The sequence below is a fragment of the Falco rusticolus genome, chromosome 4 (genome assembly GCF_015220075.1).
Source record: "Falco rusticolus isolate bFalRus1 chromosome 4, bFalRus1.pri, whole genome shotgun sequence".
In the NCBI taxonomy this organism is placed as follows: domain Eukaryota; kingdom Metazoa; phylum Chordata; class Aves; order Falconiformes; family Falconidae; genus Falco; species Falco rusticolus.
The window spans coordinates 111,414,055-111,428,969 of NC_051190.1; the positions used below are offsets into that span (position 1 = coordinate 111,414,055).

The 14,915-nt window shown below is 40.2% G+C and overlaps 1 protein-coding gene across 7 annotated transcripts in view; it reads left to right on the top strand.

Annotated features, from left to right (window-relative positions):
* The window catches only part of FAM126A (family with sequence similarity 126 member A), a 49,917-nt gene that overhangs the window by 4,868 nt on the left and 30,134 nt on the right, over positions 1–14,915 (top strand). The window lies entirely within an intron of this gene.

The following is a 14,915-nucleotide window of genomic DNA, read 5'->3' on the forward strand; positions in this document are numbered from 1 at the left end:
AATGACCAGCATTGATGAAGAGTCATCTGATTCTTGAGAGGAAGACTGGAAATGGGTTATCTTTCCAAAACAGATGTATGTTTGTATTCCTCCATCTCTAACCTCTGATGATTTGAAATGCTGTGTAGCAATCAAAGCATAACAAAGAAATTTAGATAAAAGCAATACTAGCCAAGTAGCAAAACACCTATTGCTGAAGCAGAAGTCACGAATTATGTGTATTCTCTGCTGATAAACTTTGTGACAGAAACTGTATAGTTTGGGCACTTTCAATAGCTCTTAAAGACAGCTCTCCTAGGTAAGAGATAAGATATCCTTTCTATCTTGTTACTCTTTTCTATTTGAAAACTAACATTTAATTAAAAATAGCATAGTATGCTCTGAAGCTGCGCTGGATGCTAATTAACTCATTTCAGTGGTTAAAGCCATGCTGTCTCCTAAGGTTTCCTGCTGTTTGCACTGGATAAATATTTATGCTTCAGCAAGGCATTACCTTCAACCTGATGAACAGCGCATACAACTTTAATGATTTTGTTAACACTAAACACGATTCAGGACTATTACTATATTTTATTGCAATACTTTTTTCTTTTTTCTTTTTTTTTTGTAGAAAGAGGAGAAGCAGCCCGTTACACTTTACATATGTGACAGAGAATTAAATCTAATACTCAATAATTAAGCTGTCTAGCAGTCTGGGTATTGTACAGAAGCTATTGCTGGATAATATAAGGTCTTCCTGAGTGTCTGGTTAATGGACAAGGCTGTACTATATCATTGTGGGGTTTTTTTTCAGTACCTGAATCCCATTCTCATATGTTAAGACAGTTGTTTTGTATTTTTAATGCATTTTAATCCTACAGTATGAGCTATATTAAAGGAAGTGACTGGAATATGTATAAAAGCATTATGTTGACCTAATAAATCTGAAAAAAAAATCATTTAAGAGGTTCTTAATACCAGCTACCATCTGAAACTTGGGATACTGTGAATATGTTCAAACAGTCTGTCATGTAAGATGTGTTGGGTGTAGTAGGAAGCAGGTTATAGGATCTTCAGGTACAAAAATAAGACCTTTTCCCCAGTAACACTGCTTCTCACTGTCTGCTGGCTGAAGGAAATTGTGTTACTCTTCCAGAGTTGAAGTAGATTGCAAAGTCAGACTGCAATGTCATATATTTTGTGTTAGGCTGATGAAAGGAAATTTTTTTGAAAACATGGGGAAGAGTGATTTTAGGAAATTACTTAGCTCTTGGTGCTTTGTGTTAAAGCACCAATTTTATGTTCCTTACAGTAACTTTACACTGGGTTTTGCCAGTGAAATTGAGTGTTCTACAGTTTGTTCTTAGTGGCACATCTGGCTGAACAAATTACTACCTACTCGGTTAAAATAGCACCTTTCTTACTGATTTTCTTCAGGTTGTGCCAAAATACCTCCTTGCTTCATGTCACACGCGTGGACATGCTACTGCTTTTACTCAGTTACAGCTTTTAGGCTCAGTAAGCTGTAGTCTTTCCACTCTCTCACTAATTATATTGACTCCATATGTCAGGTCTAGAAAGACTAATAGGCTCCTGCATTTTTTTGTCCTGCTTTGAAATAAATTCCCAGTGCAGCAGCCAGAGGAGCAGGTGAGAGGCTTTTGACAGTAATTTTGCACATGCACTTACATGTGCGTTCTGCAGCTTTCCCGGTGCTGGTATAGTACTTACCAATTGCTGCCTGTCTTGAAAGAATGTGATTTACATTTAATTGTAAAGCTGGGGAAAAACATTCAAGTTTCTATCCCTTCCCCCCCCCCCCCCCCCCCCCATTTCCTCAGCAGCATTTTGTGTCAGTACTGTAAATGATGAGTATGTTCACCACAGTGGTGTAATGATGAGACACTAAATCAGATTTGTCATGTTACTTAGTGAAACACAACCATGAGAATGCGGAGTACTTAGTGATATGTATCTTGTTGTGTAGCTTGAAGTATCAGGGTTCTGTTGTTTCAGCTAGAATTGGTTAAAGTTTTGTTGAATTTTTAGTAATGTGTGCAAATAGAGCAGAGCTACTCTTGCAGCACTTCTGCATCGTGTTAGAGATTGGCAGAGTAGTTTGTGGTCTCTGCTACTTTTGCTGCCTTAGTAACTTTTGCTTGGCATGTGTATTTTCAATATTATTCTCTTTCTTACGCTAAAATTTAAGACTGGTTGGGGCATGTGCATTTGTACTGGTTACCAGCAGTTCTTACTAGACTGCAATGGTTATTTGTGCGGTGATACTTTATCCCAAACTGTTATTGGCAAGCTGTGGCTGCACAGGAAAAACTGATAAGGATTTTCCACCTGAAACTTAACATAATCAGAGTAAGATCTCTAAATTATGCAGTTTCTTTGCATGTATAATGCATACATTCATTCAGTCCTTAAGTAATGAAAAATCTTTGATTTGTTCTCATTTTAGTGGTTTCAAAGGCATCTTACATGTTTTGCGCTATTCTCACAAAGAAGCAGATGATAGTTCTGTGTTCACAGAGTTGCAGCAGTCCAGTGAAATGGTGACAAGGGCTAACTAACTTCCTTAACCATTTACAGCTGCTTTCGGTATGGTAGCACAAGTCTTGTATAAGTTCAGTAGCAGCAGCAGTAGGATGTGGGTATACTTGATGTCAAGGGAAGAAGAAACACTTTAAAGAAGGTCCCTGCTTGTACAGTAAACAGAGGAACTGACAAAAGTGTGAATAGGAAGTTTACTGAGTGATGAAACAGGAACCAAATCATGCCACATTTACCCTTCAAGAGGTTCCTTAAATGTGTCTCCTGATTTTAAATGATAGATGTATGATCTTTGTGTTGTGCAATGAACCTCCACCCCCCAAACGTCATACCCTTTGAAAAGTGGCTATTCACTGAGGTCATATTTGTCTTTTCCTCTCATATGGTAATAGCTTTCTTTGTTCTTGGTTCATTGTCACTCCTCTTCCCTATGGATATGACAGTTTTTACAAACATAACCTGTTGCTTCCTAGGGTCGTTAAGCTGTATTGATACTGTTCAGCTTTGGTTCGTTTGAGTCCACTGTGTCCCAAATACATGTGTAGTCAATGACCAGTTTCCATGTACTGTCATAATTGCATCTGCTATTCAAGTGACTTTTCAGTTGCTGCTTGTAAGCAGAATACACCAAATCAAGTTCCAAATTCATAAACTTCAGATTATTATAGAAACAAATTTTGGCTACTTTGTTGTTAGGCTACAGAAATATTTGGCAGGCTCTAAATCATGAAGTCTGTGCTCTAAACCAGGACTGTGAATTTGTAACTGAATATTGAAGTATGGCTCGCTTATGCCAGAAATACTAGGTATGTAGGTCTTAAAGAATGCACTTAGAAACCAGGCCTGTCTTGAGCAGAAGACATCTTGAGATTTAATAAGAGTGCAAATAAAAGAAAGAGGAAGGGAAAATGAATGCATGCTCTGTTATTTTTAATCTTAAACTGCTTTCTGCTACCTAAGTGATTTCCGTATCAATTCATTAGAAACTTTCTGTTGTTACGGCTTTGGAATAACGGCAGATAACTAGGCGATACCATTTACCCTGGATATCTGTATGTGAGTTGCTCAAATAAGAGTCCCTCCAGACCCTCTTTAACTTGAGTTTCATTAGATTTATATTTCTTTTCTTTGACTAGTATTCTGAGCTTTAGATACTTTCCTGATGTGGGAACTTTTTACTTGAGGAGTTTTTTCATCTAATATTAATTCAGCCTAAATTAATATGCCCTACAATGTAAGACAATTAATACCTTTCTTTTCTGCTTTACCAGTATTATGCTTTTAGGATTTGACTTTTTTTTTTTTTTAATTACATTACAGAGCAAGACATACAGGGTAGTAAGTTGCCTGAGTCTTCAGGTTGCGCACCCTTTGTACTACAGCATATGAATTATATGTGGCAATAGAGTGTTTCATGTGTTGGATGTAACTTTTTCTGAATGAGAAGTTAAAGGAATCATCTTCTTCTGTTGCTTATAAAGTAGTAAAAAACCACAAAGTTGTTCTTAGGTGCTCTGAATTTTTTTTCAACTGAACATGTCCAGTCTTGTGAGAGTAACAGGCTTGTGCCAAGAGGGCTGTTGTGTGGTGGGGCGGGGACTGGGCGGGAAGGGATGAGGAAGAATGAGAAAACTGACATGGAGAGATAAAGCATGTTTTTCCTGAAGCTGTCTAACACAGCATTATCTGCATGTATTGATGGATCATTTTAATTCTGTAACCTAACTGAGCAATCATCAACCACTCCAAGCAAGCTAAATCCTGAGATTATTTTCAGTATTGATGTACCCCTCCTGTGCAAAATGCACCTTTGTACAGCTTCTTTCTGTCAGTGAACTACTGAAACATGTATCAGTAGGCCACCATAAACATCTTTTTCCCACAAAATCTGTGGTGAATTTCTAATAGCAAGGTTCCTGCTTTTCTCTTGTGATCTTTGGAGGAATGGTAGAATGGTATATTGGAGATAATATTGTGCAAATATTAAGCTATCGTGAATGCTAATGCTGTTGTGTTGGTAGAGTTAGGATGATGGGATTTATCACAGAACTCATTTGAAATAAATGCTCTAGAGTGAAAGTAAAATCAAACCCTTCCATTGCAGTTATATTTGATCACATCTGATATTACTACACTATATTGTAGATCCAGCCTGGGTAGACACATAATGGCTACTCTTGCAGTGTATTATGCTCTTAAAAGAATATTTCTGGGACATCCAGACTTATCCCAGGATTTATGCCAAAAGCATAGTTTCATGCTTTTTTCAAATGCAGTGTGTTGGACTTTCTTAGATAGGAGTGGAAATGCTTTGAAAGGATAGTTCATATTTGTGCATACATGAAAACTTAGGAATGTTTGCGGAGTAGGAGTCCAGGTTGTAGAGAGGAGTTCTAACAGGACATGTGCAACTGTCTGGTGAAGGAGGGTATGAATTCAAAGCAGACAGAATTCTCTTTAAATGGTTTTCATGCTAGTAATACTATTTTTACAAGTTTTTAGAACTTACAACAAGTAATTTTTGGCAAATAATAAGTCACTTCTGAAGTACATGTAAGTTCTGCAACCTAATTCTCAGTTTGTGGAGCTCCTTGCATTTTGTGGAGGTAGAAGAAAGGTTCAGCTGAAATGCAGTCCCAAGAGCTGCTACAAAATTTCTTCCTCGGGGCTTTTGTAGTTATCTTTTGAAGTTAGTCTCCGGCTTGCAGTTGGGCATCTTTGCCTTTCAAATTAAATGAGGTGCAGATACCTAGAACGAGGTTAGAAATAAGATCTCCAGAAATCTCATTCCCAGCCAGTGGAGTTTGGAAGTTTTGGCCAAAAGTGTTGCATTCTTAATGTCGCTACTAGAAAGCAGAAGGTGAAGAGCCTGCTCAAACTTCTGTCCCTGCTCTGAGCTGAGTCTTTTTCCTTCTGATATGTCACTGCTAAACTGCTTGTCAGACGAATGCTGCTCCAATTGCTTTAGCTGGAACTACATGCTGTAATGGTAGGAGGTGTTGGAATTATGCCATTAACAGTTGATGCTAGAGATGAAGTACAGACTCTGCTCCATTCTCTGCATGCTTTTTAGGTCATACTCAAGCTATTGTGTAGCATCTGCTTATGCATGCTTTACACAGAGTCTTCGTGACAGCTGAATTACCTGACACCTTTTTGATACGTGGCTAACTGAACTCTAACTTGAGATGACTTGCAATTTTCACATAGGAGGGAAGACTTGTTTTGAAAATTGGCTTGCAGCAGACTTTACAAACAGCTAGATTAGACTAATCACTGATAGTAAAGGTACACTACAATAGCACTGAAGTTTGAGGAGGTAAGGAACTAGATGTCGCAGCACTGCTACCAAAATAATGCTCTGTGCTCTTGGAAAGACTACTGGTTGGTTCAAGACTTGTATGCAACACTGAAACAAGATCTGTAACATAATTATTCTCTCTTCATCCGTTATTCTGCTTCACTATTTTAAATTATTTTGGGTTTCGGGGAAACTTCCTGACTTCACAGGGATGTAGCTTTGGGCTTAGGGAAACTAGGGCGCATGGGAACAGTAAGTTTACTGTACTTGGGATTCTGTAGAGAATATTTCTTGTAAGTGGGTAACTTTGGCAGCACTGCTTTCCCTTACAGAAGTTATAAGAGCACTGTGTCACCTGCTGCACTACTGCCTACTCATAGATGCTCTTGACACAAGTTACAGGAGTGCTGATACATAGAGAACAGATAGTTTGTGAAGTTTTCTAGTTAGTTCTTATCAGAGCATAAAAAGATACCTTAATACTGTGGAATTCCTGTGGCTAAAGCAAAAACTGGAAAACTTTTGTGGATTAGGTCACTTTTGTAATATTAGCACACTGTTCCCTTTTACAGATTTGTTTTTGTTTCAGTTATGTTCGGTTAAGCTTGTCGTACTCACTTTAATGTTAAATTCTATATCCTTATGGTGCATATCATTACTACCTTGATTTTTCTTTGTGTATGTTAAACTGGTAACTGTATTAATCCAGAATGAGTAAGAACATACTTGAAGACAAGATTTTTTCAATTACATATATCTTATCTAAGACTAGACTGTTTATATCTATCCTTTTTTAAAGGTTTAATAAGATGTAAACAATAGTGTTTGCATGGAGTAAAACAAAAGAGGAAGTGAGTATATTTCAGCTGCTAAGAAAAACTTTAGAAAGTAATAGCTCTTATTTTCCTATAACAGATGTAAGTATCAGTATATTACAGATGACAGAAAAGCGAACACTTGAAGATACACTGCAAATGAAATAGCCTGAAAGAGAGTACAGCTTCTGCAAGCTGGAGAATGAGATGTAACCAGAGTAAGTTGTTTTACAGATGGTCAGTTTTGACTGACTGCAGTTACCAGTATGGCCGTCGCACTTAGCATATTTTTGTGCAGAAGGCAGCAAGGAAGAAATAGTAAATTAAGATTTTGTTAAAATCTTTTTTAAAAAAAAGAATAATTGAAGCTGTGGAAGTTACTTGATCTTACTTGTTTGGCACTGTACTGCTAGGACTGCTTTTACAATATAAATCTGACTTACTATGGCTTGTATAAATTCAAGTAAGTATATCCATGTGTAATCTCCTACCTCTATCTTGGTGAGTTGTTTAGCTGGCATGAGACATTCAGTTGTCTTGAAAGAGTTATCCCTTTGCTGGTGAAGGGCAAGTAGGAGATTAGTTGCATACAAAGGTGGTTTGTAATTATTTGCTGATCTGAAGTTGAGCAAATATAGTCGCCAGGAGTCAAACATCGGGGTTAAAACCTTCAAAAGCCTAAGGGATCCTACTTTCCGCTCAAGACTTCTTAGAAAGCTTTCATTGTGAATGTTTTAGGTCATGTGTGCTCATATGGCTGTTTTCCAGCATTGTAAATGATTTTATGGCCTCAGCTGTAGGTGTGGGGTGTTTTGGCTTTGGTTTGGTTTTTTTTCCTGTTGATAGAATTGAAAGGTTGTAGAAGGCTGAGTTGTAGTTTGATATGCCAAGTATTCATGTGTAGGTTTCTGGGCTGAAAAGCATCAATATTCTCAGGTGCTGGATCTTTTGCACAAGAAACAATTGCATTTAAGACAGTTATTTATAGTTTCTATACAGTCTAGTTAATGTATGCTTTCTTTCTTTAGAGTAACTGTTCTTTTTCCTTGTTTGCTGTCAGCAAAGCTTAGTTGAAATCTCTTGTCTGTGACCAAATATTACTAGGCTTATGATGTTAAAAAAGTTGTAATGGATAACATTCAGGAGGACTTTTCCATTTAATGGGCAAATACCTATCACTTTGTCATATCCCAGGTGTAAGCTGTTCAAGAAGCATATGTGCCCAAGATCAGGGAATCTTACTTAAATCTGTATCGTGGAAAAGTCCGTTGACCCCTGACTTTTCAAGGCTGATGTTTCACATCATGATCAAAAGTGTAAGCTCCAAATAAAGTGATTGCATCTAGCGCTGGCAAGGCTGGGGAGGGGAAAGCAGCAAAACTGAAAAATGCCCTTGGCAATATGAAATTCAAATTGACTGCAATTTCAGTTCCTAAGGTTCAGTAACCTTTACAAACCACTGCGAACAAACATGCTCGAAACAGTTATCTTTATGTAGGTTCAGTATTATATTGTGAAGAAGACTGTAGTTATGACCATACTGAATCGGATCAGAATTTCTGAAACCTTGTTGTCTAAAAGTGGCTGTTAACAGAGGCCTAGAGAGGAACTGATAGGGGAAGCTGGAAGAACGTTCTGGGGAAGCAACTTCTGACTTCAACTTTCTGAACCTATAGTTTCACCTAATACTTGTTAGCTCTTCAGCTAGAAGATGCTGAACAGCCATCTCTTGTCATTTTAGGAATTTGCTTGAGCCTGAGTCACTGATGGTTGTTGACACTGCCTGACTTTACACTGAAGGTGGCAATTATCAGAGAATATTTGATACTGAGTGTTTGAGCACTGCTTGCGTTGTGTATTTGAATAGAGCATGTGACTGTTTCAGGCTTAGTGCAATGCAGTTTTTGTTCTTTTGTGCAAGTTCGAAAAATGTCAAGAAATCAGACCTGGCCTTTATGGTTTCTGAAACTTGCCAGGGTGATTTTTGGAGTCTACAGTAGTATCAGTTTGTTTTCTCAAGAGACTTTGAATGATTTTCTACCCATTACTGCACCTACAAGTATTTGTTGGAACGGGATAGCTTGACCGTATTCGAAGTTGTATAGTAAATGAACAGATACCTGTATCACTAGAGTGAGTTGTACATTAACATCAGGAAAACACATTCTCTTCTTTGGCAGTTTATTCAAGAGTACCCTTGAGCGCATGCTGTTACCTGTTCTGAGGCTTACCAAGGATTCTCTTTGTCTCTGAAACAAATCGGGAGAGAAGAGGGTTCAGCAACACGAATGTGAAGTGTAGACTGTAATTCTTAAGTGAACCTGATGAATGATGTAGAGCTGATTTAAAAACTTTTTAATAACATTACCACTGAATCTGCCACTTCAAAGGGTAAGAAGAGTTGAGTCCTAATTTGCCTTTCCCTACTTTTGTGTATAAACTACTACAGAATACAAGGTCAACACGTACTGGGGACTTGATCTCTTATGGGTCTCGTACATGCTAACAGAATGCTCACAAATTTACTTCGTTCCTTTTCTGGGATGAGTTGACAGATTTGGCTGATGGTTCATAAAAACCTTAACTTTCTGCTCTGTTCCCCTTAGGCTTTTTTCATTTCTATTTCATAGCAAATAGTACAATATTCCAAGCAGATACTTCTCAGATTAGGTAAGGATGCAGCATATGCTTTCCCTCTTCTTCCAGCAATTCCCAGAGGACGGGGCTTGAGCAGTTTTTGGCTCCTGGTTTTGTTTTTTCCAGCTCTGTGACTTCCACTAGCAAATAGCTAATACTGTGGTTCCAGAAGGTCAGTTCTGCAGAACTCAAGTTCATTCTTCATCCAAGTACATTCTCCTTGTACTTAATCCAGATGTCATTTTCACGCATGCCATCTGTGGATGAAGTTTACAAAGGCTGTGTAGCTTTAAAGAATAGGAAAGCCACCTATTATGAGGATTTCTTTTTAAAGAACAACCTGTGCATGCGTTGTCAGTGATCTCATTCAAGGCTATAATTTGATATTACTGTATTAAAGCCTTAAGTGACAGGTATGAAAAACTGAAGCTGTTTAAGTAGATGAATTCACTGGTAAGTTTGCCAGAGAATGCACATTGCATATTAATTCATCTTGGCTCACCCTCCACAAGCTCAGTCCATAGCAACTTTTTCTCCTCCCTCAATTAAAATAGTAAATTCAATAAGTTTCTGGTGTATTTATGCTGTAATGGAAAAAAGAATGGTCTTTGTAGAGACTTTGTAGAAGTATCAAAACAAGACTTGCTTTTGTCAGATAAACTTGCTTGATGTCTTATTGCAGTTGCACTATTCGAAACAAAACAAAAATTGGTACTGCCTATGTAAGGGGAGTGTTATTACAGTGTTAGATCAAGATCAATTTACAGCTCTTGGAGGCTGCTTATTACTTAGGAACAGATCCAGATGACAGTCTTACTTCTGGATCTTACCTTACCAGTCAAGCTATAGCAAAAAGGATTGCAGATTTTGAATAGAATGTAAATTGAAGTTACTCTCCTCTTGTTGATATTTGAGCTCAAGTTGCGTATGTCCTAAGGTTCCAATGTTAGGGATTAGTAAGGACTCTATGGCTTTATGTATGCTTGCTTTAAACGGATATTTATTAAGAAAAGCTAGTTTGTTAATTGTTTGGTGTAAATCCTATTTCTTGCTGCTAATCCAAGTTGAGAGTCTTGTGGAAAGTGCTCCAAAGTGCTTTTAACTCACAAGGCGTAAACACACCATTAAATTTGCCATGTGTTAGCTGTGCTGCAGTAGCTATGCATGCTTTCATCGTGTGGCAAATGTGAAGTAAGGTGCAAAGACCCGCAATGGAAGCGTGTCACCTAAAGTTGCTTTGCTTCATGCATGATGTAAGTTAAGGATATACATGTGACTAATAAAAGTTCCACAGAGATGGGCAACCTGACTGTTACTGAGATGTATCACGAATGATTTTATGATATCATTTGAATCCTTGAGACTTCTTCCTCTTTCCGGCAACTATCTGCCATCAGGACATCCAAATGACTGCCAAATCTTTTGGGATGAGGAGCATGGGGACATTTGAAGCTGCTTGTTGGTTTTAGTCAAAGTGTTGTTTGATTTGTGAGGACAAAAGCAATTTGTTTTTAAAGGAATTATCAAACTCCACTCATCCAAACTCTTTGCAGGGACTTAAGAGGAAGAGACCAAGGGAAAAAAAAAAATCTATTTAAAGGGAATTACACACTGATGTACCTTAAGACTTCTTTTGGGAGAAATGCTGTGTAGTGCTTGCTGTATTGTTTGAATTTTTGTTACAGTTTTGGTATTTATAAAGTACATTCTCAATAGAATTTTACAGCATTTTTTAAAATAACATGTATTTACTTTATCCACTTTATGTTGCTTTAATTCCATAGTGACTGGAGCATCTAATGCTCGCAATGCCCTGTGTCTTGCAGTTGAATCCACTGAAATGGAGCTGTAATAAAGCCATACTTTCTTACTCCTTTTGGGATTTTTTCTGTAAAAGGTTAACAGATGCTCCAAGTTAGGCCTTACTTTGGCCCACTTTGTGTTAGATATTCCATTTGAGAGTTACATTTGGTAAACTTTCTGTGGGCTTCAGAAAAAAATTGTATTAAGTGAAATTTGTTAATCTTTCCTTTAGAACAGTTTTGGGTTTGCCGGCTCATTGTTGAACACATTGTTGCACCTCAACTTGGCCTGTTCTTGAACTAGCACAAAATGTGGCAACTGTCAGCAAAATAGTAGGTCATTTGCCTGTTTTCAGAGATTCCCCACACCTGATGTGTGGAGTTGAGGTGCTTTTTCCTTCTAGGGAGACATCAGTCTAACAGATAATCTTTGTCTTCAAGGAAAATAATTATGAAATCAGATTTCTTATTTGTGACACTCAAATATGTGTCGCTGTGGGTGCATGCATATGTGCCTGAGGTTAAACAGTATGCTCAGAAGGGTATATGCATTTTTTTAACGTGGGAAGGTGAAGTAAGGACAGTCTACCTTCTGAGCATCTCAACTGCCTTAACTCTCAATGGAATGACTCTGCTACTTATAAAATTAAAGGCTTGATCAGCAAAAGCTTTGTCCTATTTCTTTTAGTTCAGCTTTTTATAGATTTGATTACAGAATTCATGCATTTGCCAAAAAAAAAAAAAAAGACCTGCCTTCAAATGCTCGGCCATAAAATCTTGAAGTATTGTCCTTAGTCCAAATGATAATGCCAGCCACGGATGCTCTTGCTGTTTTTACTGGTCAAATGAATCCTGTGTTCTCTGGGAGTCTCTAATCTGAAAATAGTGCTTGATGGATCAGTAGAAATAGGTGAAAAAAAAAATGCATCCTTTGGATAAATGTGGTATCAACTATGGACTTGGAGTATCCAGGACTCTTCTGGACACTTCTAAAGCACGGGTTTCTTGCTTTGAACAGGCAGTATTAGTGCAGGCATTTGTGTTATTAGTGGGGCTCAGTAGGGAATGGTTACTATTGTTGACACTGCTGAAGCATGAGACATCACCAAAGCCTTTGTCCACCTTCACAGGAATGAAAATAGAGCTAGTGAACTGTGTGGTTCTGTAGGAACTATCGTTGCTTTAATAATTGTAGAAGCCTTTGTGTTTGTTATCACACAATATTATCCTTAAAAGCCTCACTTCACAGCAGGTTTTGACACACAACCTATACCATTCAGAGGCCACTAATCCATAGTGTCATCATTATACATTTAGAGACTATCAGTGTTGTCAGAGTTGGTATTTAGCTGGATGAGTTTCCTTCGTGGCAGTTCTTCCTATTTCTTTGTTGATATAGCATGACAGAATGGATGAGGTTTGAATGGGCATTTGGAGATCATCAAGTCTAACCTCCTTTGCTCAAAGCAGTGAAAATTGGAACAGGTTGCTCAGGATCTTGTCCAACTGAGTCTTTAGTATCTCCAAGTCAGAAACCAACTTGTCCATTGACTCCTCAGCCAATCTGGGCAACCTGTTGCAGTGTTCAATAGTCCTTATGTGAAATTACACTTAAACCCTTTTTTAGAGTACTTCAGTTTGTGCCCCTTGCCCCTTGTCTTGTCACAGGACACCAATGAGAAGAGCCTGGCTCTGTCATCTTTGCTTCCTCCCTTCAAGTAATTATCTACATTCATAAAATCCCTGTGAGCCTTTTCTTTAGGCCTAACGGTCCCAGCTCTCTCGGACTCTGTGAAAGATGTTTGTCCACCAGTTTTGTGGCCCTTTCCTAGACTCATTCTAGTATGTCCATGTGTCTGTTGTGCTGGGGAGCTCAGCACTCCAAACGTGTCTCGCTGGCACCAAGCACAGGGAAGGATCACCTCGACCTGTGGTGATCTGGGGCTGTTGGCGTCTGCTGCGGGGCTGGCGTGGCGGGCTCGTGCTCCCCTTGCTCATGGAGACCCGCCGGGCTTTTTTGGCAAAGCTGCCTGGCAGCTGTCTGGCCCCTGTGTGTGCTGGTGCCTGGGGTGGGTTGGCCCCAGAAGCCGGACCTGGCGTTGCCCTTTGAACTTCCGAGGGTCGCGTGTGGGCTCCTGTCCCCTGCCTGTTGGTGGCCTGTGAGTGGCAGCGCACCCGCTGGGGTACCCACCTCTCCTGGCCTTGCGTTACCTGCGAACGTGCTGAGGGTGAGCTCTGTCCCCTCACCCGCCTCCATTCATGAAGATTTTAAACCGTCCCGGCGCGGGTACGTCCTCCCGGTGCGCACCGGTAAGGCCCGGTCTCCAGCTGGGCCGCGTGCCGCTGGTCCCAGCCCTTTGGGCCTGGCAGCTGTGGCAGTTTTCTGTGCCTGGAGGCCTGGGGTTCCTGAGGGTGGGTTCCTGGGGGCTGCTCTTGCTGGAGACGGGAGAAGCAACGGCGGTAGCGAGTACCGTGGCCTTTTCCGTATCTCCTGCCAGCAGGTCCTCTTCCCCACTCAGCTGGGGAGCCCTGTTTTTCCCTTGTCTTCCTGATGCTGATGTTATTTTCCGTTCTGGAGCATTCCTGATCCTTCTTGCTTTGATCCTTCTTCCTCTTGGGATCCTATGCTCTGCTGTCATGGTCCACTGTGGCTGCCCTGACCTTCACATCACTGCTGAGTTTTTCCGTGTTTGTAACTATGATGCCTTCCCTTGTTGGCTCCTCTATAATTCCTGAAAGAGGTTACGATCAGTGTACTCCAAAAACCTTCTGGGCTGCTTGTTCCCTTCTGTGTTGCTTTTCCAGGTGATAACAGGATAGTTTGTGTTCTGTGTGAGATCTTTGTACCTGTAAATGTGAGGCTTCTTCAGTTGTAGGAACAGGGTCTCATACATTTCATCTTGGCCAGGTGATGAGTAGCAGACACCTGCTACAATGTTACTCGTGTGGATCTGCCTTCTCATCTGTGACCCGTAAGCTCTCAGCTGTTTGATCCTCCATCACAGGGCAGAGCTCCATGCATCCTTGCTGCTCTCCCAAATAAAGGGCAGCTTTCCTTCCTCACTATCCCAGACTGTCCTTAAAAAGCCTGTATCCAGCCATGGCAGCAGTCTGGTCACATGAGCTCTGCTGCTGTGTCTCGGTGATCTTGTTGAGATCACAGCCCTGCAGCTGCACCCAGACCACTCATTCCTCCTGCTTGGTTGCCATGCTGTGTGTGTGATGGTGTATGGGCACTTCACAGAGGCACCCCGTCGGGCTGATTTGCTAGAAAAGGTATTAGAGCTTCCCTCGTCGTGCTGTCCTGCAGGCAGTGCTTTATGTATGTGCTTATGTTTGAGGTGTGTCCCTGGCTAGCTCTGCAAGGTCTCTTGCCTGTATCGCTTTATCCTTTGCTTGCCAGCTCAGTCTGCCACTTCCTCCCTTGGCTTTGGGTTGTCATCTGCCTCCCCCGATGTTGCTGGTATCCTTATGGGCTGCCCCAACCTTCTACCTGCCAGGGGAATCGTTTTAGTGGAACTGCTGCTGCACTGTACCTCCTAGGTGTTTACAGCTGTAGTATTGCTGTTTTCTCCAGAAATTAAGTCTTGCCCTGTGTGGCTTATAATTCCTTAGCACCCTTCTTAATTCCCCTTTTGTCCCCAGAAAGGGTTATTCTTGTATGCTTTGTGCAGACTTGCTTGTCTTTCTGGGGTTGTAAGAGGAGATTGCCTTAGCTGGTTCCCCATGATTTCATCTGACCAGGTCATTTATTTGTTGATAGTGCTGGGGGGGAGGGGAGGGAATCTCTAGTTGTTTATGCTGCTATTGTGTATGGAAATG